This window comes from Triticum dicoccoides, chromosome 3B, assembly GCF_002162155.2.
Source record: "Triticum dicoccoides isolate Atlit2015 ecotype Zavitan chromosome 3B, WEW_v2.0, whole genome shotgun sequence".
Taxonomy (NCBI): Eukaryota; Viridiplantae; Streptophyta; class Magnoliopsida; order Poales; family Poaceae; genus Triticum; species Triticum dicoccoides.
The window spans coordinates 838,471,598-838,477,108 of NC_041385.1; the positions used below are offsets into that span (position 1 = coordinate 838,471,598).

General features: G+C 54.5%; 1 pseudogene; it reads right to left on the bottom strand.

Moving 5' to 3' along the window:
- Positions 1-447: 447 nt before the first annotated feature.
- Positions 448-5,511, bottom strand: part of LOC119280240 — a 27,165-nt pseudogene continuing 22,101 nt past the window's right edge.

Consider the following 5,511-nt stretch of genomic DNA (forward strand, 5'->3'; position numbering starts at 1 on the left):
GGGGACGGGTGGGGGAGAGGGGAGGGGGGCGTCTCCGATCGCCGGCGCCGTCCTTCGACGCCGCGGAGGCATAGCGTGGAGCCCGCGTGGCGAGATCTGTGACGGAGGCAATGGCGGGCGCGGGGCGTGAGGACGCCGTGGTTGGGGAGCGTGTCTCTAGCTACCCCTCTTCACCACAGAAAGCTGAAGAGGGGTAGTTCGTCTTCCCAGGTTTGCATATAGTGACTCAACAAATTATTGAACACTTGCGTGCTACGAAAAGAAAAGGGCACACAAAGATACATACGTAGTACATATCTTCGCACGACAAAAAAACATAATTCCATATAACCGCATGCCTGCCTGATCGAGCATGTCGTTCATTAGTTAGTCGGCCTATGTAGGCGGCAGGGGCTGGAGCACGAGGCCTTGGCCGCCTGGCCTCTCCTCGACGGCGTAGGAATACGCTCACAAGTTATAACCATCGGATTTTACATGAAGATTTGCCATCTCAAAAAAGCAAATAAAAAATCTCAAAAAAAAATCAACAAGAACAACCACGCAAAATTCTTGACGTTCATTCTGGTTTAATTATGTCTCACCCACCAGTGAAGTCACCACATCAGATGTGCCGTTCTAGCCTGTCTTGACTGTGCAACCCGTATTGGCCGAGGAGAACGAGTTGCTTCTTGACTGCCTTGCGCGAGTTGAGAGTGTTTTAGGGAGGGCGGAGACCGCCCTTGCCAAACTTGAGGTTGTACCAGTTGTGTCTCCCTGCCAGAGCTTCAGACTGGATCTTCAGTTGGGGAAGAAGCAAGCCTCTATGGACATTTCTCCCCTCGTGCTACTTCATGTCTGTCGTCGAGGCCTGTGTTGTTGTCTGTCTCTGGGAGTGTAGTCATCGACGAGGTTGTGACTCCAGTGCTGCAGATTATGCCCGAGCTGCGGGAGCGTTGTGACGAGCCCACTGCACCTCTTTCAATGGTGCTTCCGAAGGAGATGGTGCATGTGATGTCTGTGGGTGACGAGGTTGATGAGGTAGGTGCTTTGGCACCTAATTTTGAGGCGCAACTACAGGATTCACCTCTGCCATGTGGGCAACTGGAGGAGCAAGAGTCCATCGTGTCGGTGGTACCCGTGGCTGATGATGTTCTTATGGCGGTGTCTGCGAGGGACAAGGTCGCGTCTGTCGGTGCCGAGGTTGATGCGGTAGGTGCTTTGGCACCTCATTCTGAGGCGCCGAAGTCCATCCGCCTGCCCGTCATTGGCCGTGAAGATATGCTAGCATGTATTGACGAGGCGGTATTCAAGAAGAAGCTTGGCGGCTTGCTTGCCTCCTTGGAGGCAGCTAGCCCTGGGTCTGACAAGACGATTGCTTGCCTTCTAGTGGAGGAATCTTCTACGCGCAAAATCAAGAAGGTGAAGAAGGCTCTTAGGAGCATAGGCAAGAAGAGTAACGCCCTTGATAAGGTGTCCGTGGCTGCTTAAAGGATGATTCTCAGTCTCTTCGACCACCATCTCGGATTGGCTCGTCTCCGTGGATTTGGTGTTGTTCGTTGTCTTCAACCTTGGTTTTGTTGGGTGTTTCTTTACGACATAGAAGCGTGAAGGATTGTGGTTGTTGCACGTTATGTATGTTTGCCGGGTTGACCGTGGGGTTAAGGGGTTTCTTTCTTAGCGAGTAGTCCGCATGTGGTCTATATGTATTGGTTTTCGCCCGGTTTTCCATTAATTAACTGGGCAATTCTTTTCTTCTTAATTAATCGATGAGGCAAATCTTTTGCCTCCGTTTCGAAAAAAAAATCAATAGAGAATTAGCAAATCCGCTAAAACACCTAGGCTGGGCTACATGTAAGGGTCGCTTTGTGATCCACCAAGCAATGATCACACGACCATGTTTTTTTGATCTTACACAACTGCCTAGTACACGAACCAGTCAAGCTAAGAGAACTCCGATGGTCAGAAGCAGCTCGGCGGTGTGACCTCTCCGGACGCGGACCCGCCGGCGTTTTGGCACTTGGCCTGCGCTGGCCGCTGGTGCCGGTACCTCAGCCTGATGTTCCTGAGCTTGATCCCGCTGCAGGGGTTGGTGCCGCTGCAGTTGAACTTCACCGCCACGGGCGTCGCCGACGAGCCCTTGATGTCCGTGTACGACAGGTCGCTGATCTGCACCCTCGAGCTCTGCAGGCACACACAACAACACAACTCATGATATAGTCGATCGATCACGTGTAGTTGCATGCATGTAGGGAAGGAGACGTACATTACCCGGGCAGTCGCCCTTGCGGGGGCAGTAGTTCTGGTCGACGAGGATGGGGTTGGCCACGCGGTTCATGGTGACCCGCGAGAAGGAGACGTTCTTGACGAAGCCGGAGTTGGGCATCGCCCACGTCTTGATCCGCAGGCCGTTGGTCGTGCCCTTCAGCACCGCCCTGTCCACAGTCACGTTTCTCACCCCCTCCTCACCGTCCTGCCATCCCAGGCTCCCGATGCTGCCACCGTCCATCCAACGCAAACACAAAACCAATGTTATCTATCAAACGCTGCGCAAATCACAAGCAAACAAAATATAATGTATGATGAACTGGCAACTGAAGGTGGCACCTGATGCCGTGGCCCGGACCGCACTTGATGTCCCTGATGAGCATGTCCGAGGTGCCGGGCCCCAAGGAGATGCAGTCGTCGCCGGTGTCGATGGTGGTGTTGAGGATGCTCACGTGACGGGAGTGGCTGACCTGGATGCCGTCGGTGTTGGGGCTGTTAGACGGCGCGATGATCCGGACGCCTTGGACCGTCACGCCGCTGCAGTCGAAGATGGACATGTGGAATTCCTTGCTGTCGAGCAGCGTCAGCTGCTTCACGCTCACGCCCTTGGATTGGCTAATGTCAAGTGTTTGCAAACATAAGTATGTATGTCTTAGACTAGGTATATTGTATATATACGTGTTGTAACACAATACCTGTACCTGTACGTTCTCTCCTATATATACATAACAGCCGTACCCGCTTAGGGTATCGAGTATTGTTCAAACCCTAGTTTGTCTAATATGGTATCAGACGACGCGTTCGATCCATGCCGTGCTTCCGCTTCCTCTGCCGCCGCCGCGTCGGCCTCTGCCGCCGTGCCGCTTCCGTCAACCCTGGCGACGGAATCGCCGTTCATGGCGTCCGCCCCGCTCGCCTGGGCCCGTCCAGTCGAATCAGGATCACGCCCGCCCGTGCCCCCATCGCCCGCAATCCAGCCGTCTCTCGCCCATGGTGAATCGCTGGAACAGAACTCCTATGATCGCTATGATCGCACACAGCATGTGCATGTTCCGAACTCTCACGATCGCTATGATCGCATGCAGCAGCTGCCCCGCGATCCGGCTGTCGCTCGCCCGTATGGCGCCTCTGCGCAGCGCGACGCCACCTACGGCGCGATTCCATCGTATGTTGCGCCGCCGCCGTACGTCGGGATCCCATCGCATGCTGCGCCGCCCTTTTCAGGTCCCCATGGTGCCCCTGTTCAGGTGCCCTACGTCGGGCCGTATCCAGCACCCTACGTCGCGCTGCCGCCATCACCGTCCATCGCGCCGGCGCCGTATGCTTCGTCCTCCGCGGTGCCCTATGAGGCGCTGTATGGCGCGCCCTACGCTACCCCGGCGCCGTACGTCGCGTCGCTGCAGCCCTACGGCGTACATCCTACGGTGCCCTACGGTCATCACCAACACTACCGTGCGCCTCCGTCGGCCGATGCGCTGATTTCGTACATTGCTCCTCCGGCATACGACTCGCAGCTTCCCGCACCGGTGGCTGAACCAGGACCGTTCCACTTTGCTTATCTGGTGACGGTGAAGCTCTCTGCTGATAACTACCTCCTGTGGCGTGCTCAGGTGTTGCCGCTGATGCGTAGTCACTATCTTGAGGGGTATGTCGACGGTAAGCTGCCGTGTCCCCCGGCCATGGTTCCGGTTCCCTCAGCTGCTGGTGGCTCCGCCATGGTGTCCAACCCTGCTCATCGTCGGTGGATTGCTCAGGATCAAGCTATTTTGGGTGCCATTCAGTCCTCGCTCACTCCCTCCATGGCCGGCATGGTGGTCTTTGCCGCTACGTCGAGGGATGCATGGGCCACGCTCGACTCCAGCTTCTCCTCGCAGTCGCTGGCACGTTCCTCTGCCATTTGTAACCAGCTGGGTGAGGTCAAGAAAAATGATCTCTCCGTCACGGCCTTCTTCAACAAGGTCAAAAATTTGGCAGATACACTGTCATCTATTGGGAAGCCTCTCCGTGATGAGGAGTTTACTTCGTTCATTATCAATGGGCTTGATGAGGACTATGATTCTCTTGTTGAAAACATCAATGGACGTGACACGCCGATGCCGCCTCGCGACCTCTACGCACGCCTCCTCAACACCGAACAGCGGCTAGCTGCTCGCCACTCCGTCGGCGTCGACACGGAGGGTCCTTCTGCGAACACTGCACTTCGCGGGGGCGCCCCTGGTGTCAAGCAGAAGGCGCCGCCGTCCGCGGGCAACCAGCCCCGTTCGCCCGCTCCACCTCCTCCGACGGCTGGCCGCAAGAGGCTACACTGCGAGGCATGTGGTGGTGGGGTTGAATGTCAACTCTGCGGCATTGAGGGGCACTTGGCGTCTCGTTGCCATCGTCGCTTCAAACGCGACTTCCTTGGTATTGGGAACAACGGGAAAGGCAATGAGAAACAAGCTGCTCTCGCTACACAGGAACCTGGATTTACTCCTTCTTATTCTGTGGATCCTTCCTGGTACATGGACATCGGTGCCACAGATCATCTGACAAGTTAGCTCGATAAGCTGGCTACTCGCCAGCCCTACACTGGTCATGACCAGGTCCGCACTGCCAATGGATCAGGTATGCCCATCTCACATGTTGGTCAGGCATCTCTTCTTTCACGTACCACTAAAACCTTGCGTCTCCTTGATGTTCTTCGTGTTCCTTCAGTCACACGTAGTTTGCTCTTGGTTCCTAAATTAACTCGTGACAACAATGTGTTTGTTGAGTTTCACCCTTTCCATTTTTTTGTTAAGGACCGGGACACGAGGGACGTTCTTCTTAGTGGTCGAGCTCGCCATGGCCTATATGCTCTTGATGTGCCGCCAGTTTCTGAAGTTTTCAGTGGTGTTCGGGTGTCGTCGTCGCAGTGGCATTCTCGCCTCGGCCATCCGGCCACTCCTATTGTGCGCCATTTGCTTCATCGCCATAGTCTTCCTGTTGAGTCAAGCAATAAGGAGTTTCTAGTGTGTGATGCCTTTCAACAGGGCAAGAGTCATCAGTTACCTTTCTCTGTATCGAGTCGTGTTGTCAAGGCTCCTCTTGAACTTGTGTTTTCGGATGTGTGGGGCTATGCCCAAACTTCTGTTAGTGGTCACAACTATTATGTCAGTTTCATTGATGCCTTTAGTCGCTTTACTTGGATTTATCTTATTAAGCGCAAATCTGATGTGTTTCATGTTTTTATGCAATTTCAAGCTCATGTTGAGAGGTTGCTTAAGTGCAAAATTATCCATGTTCAGT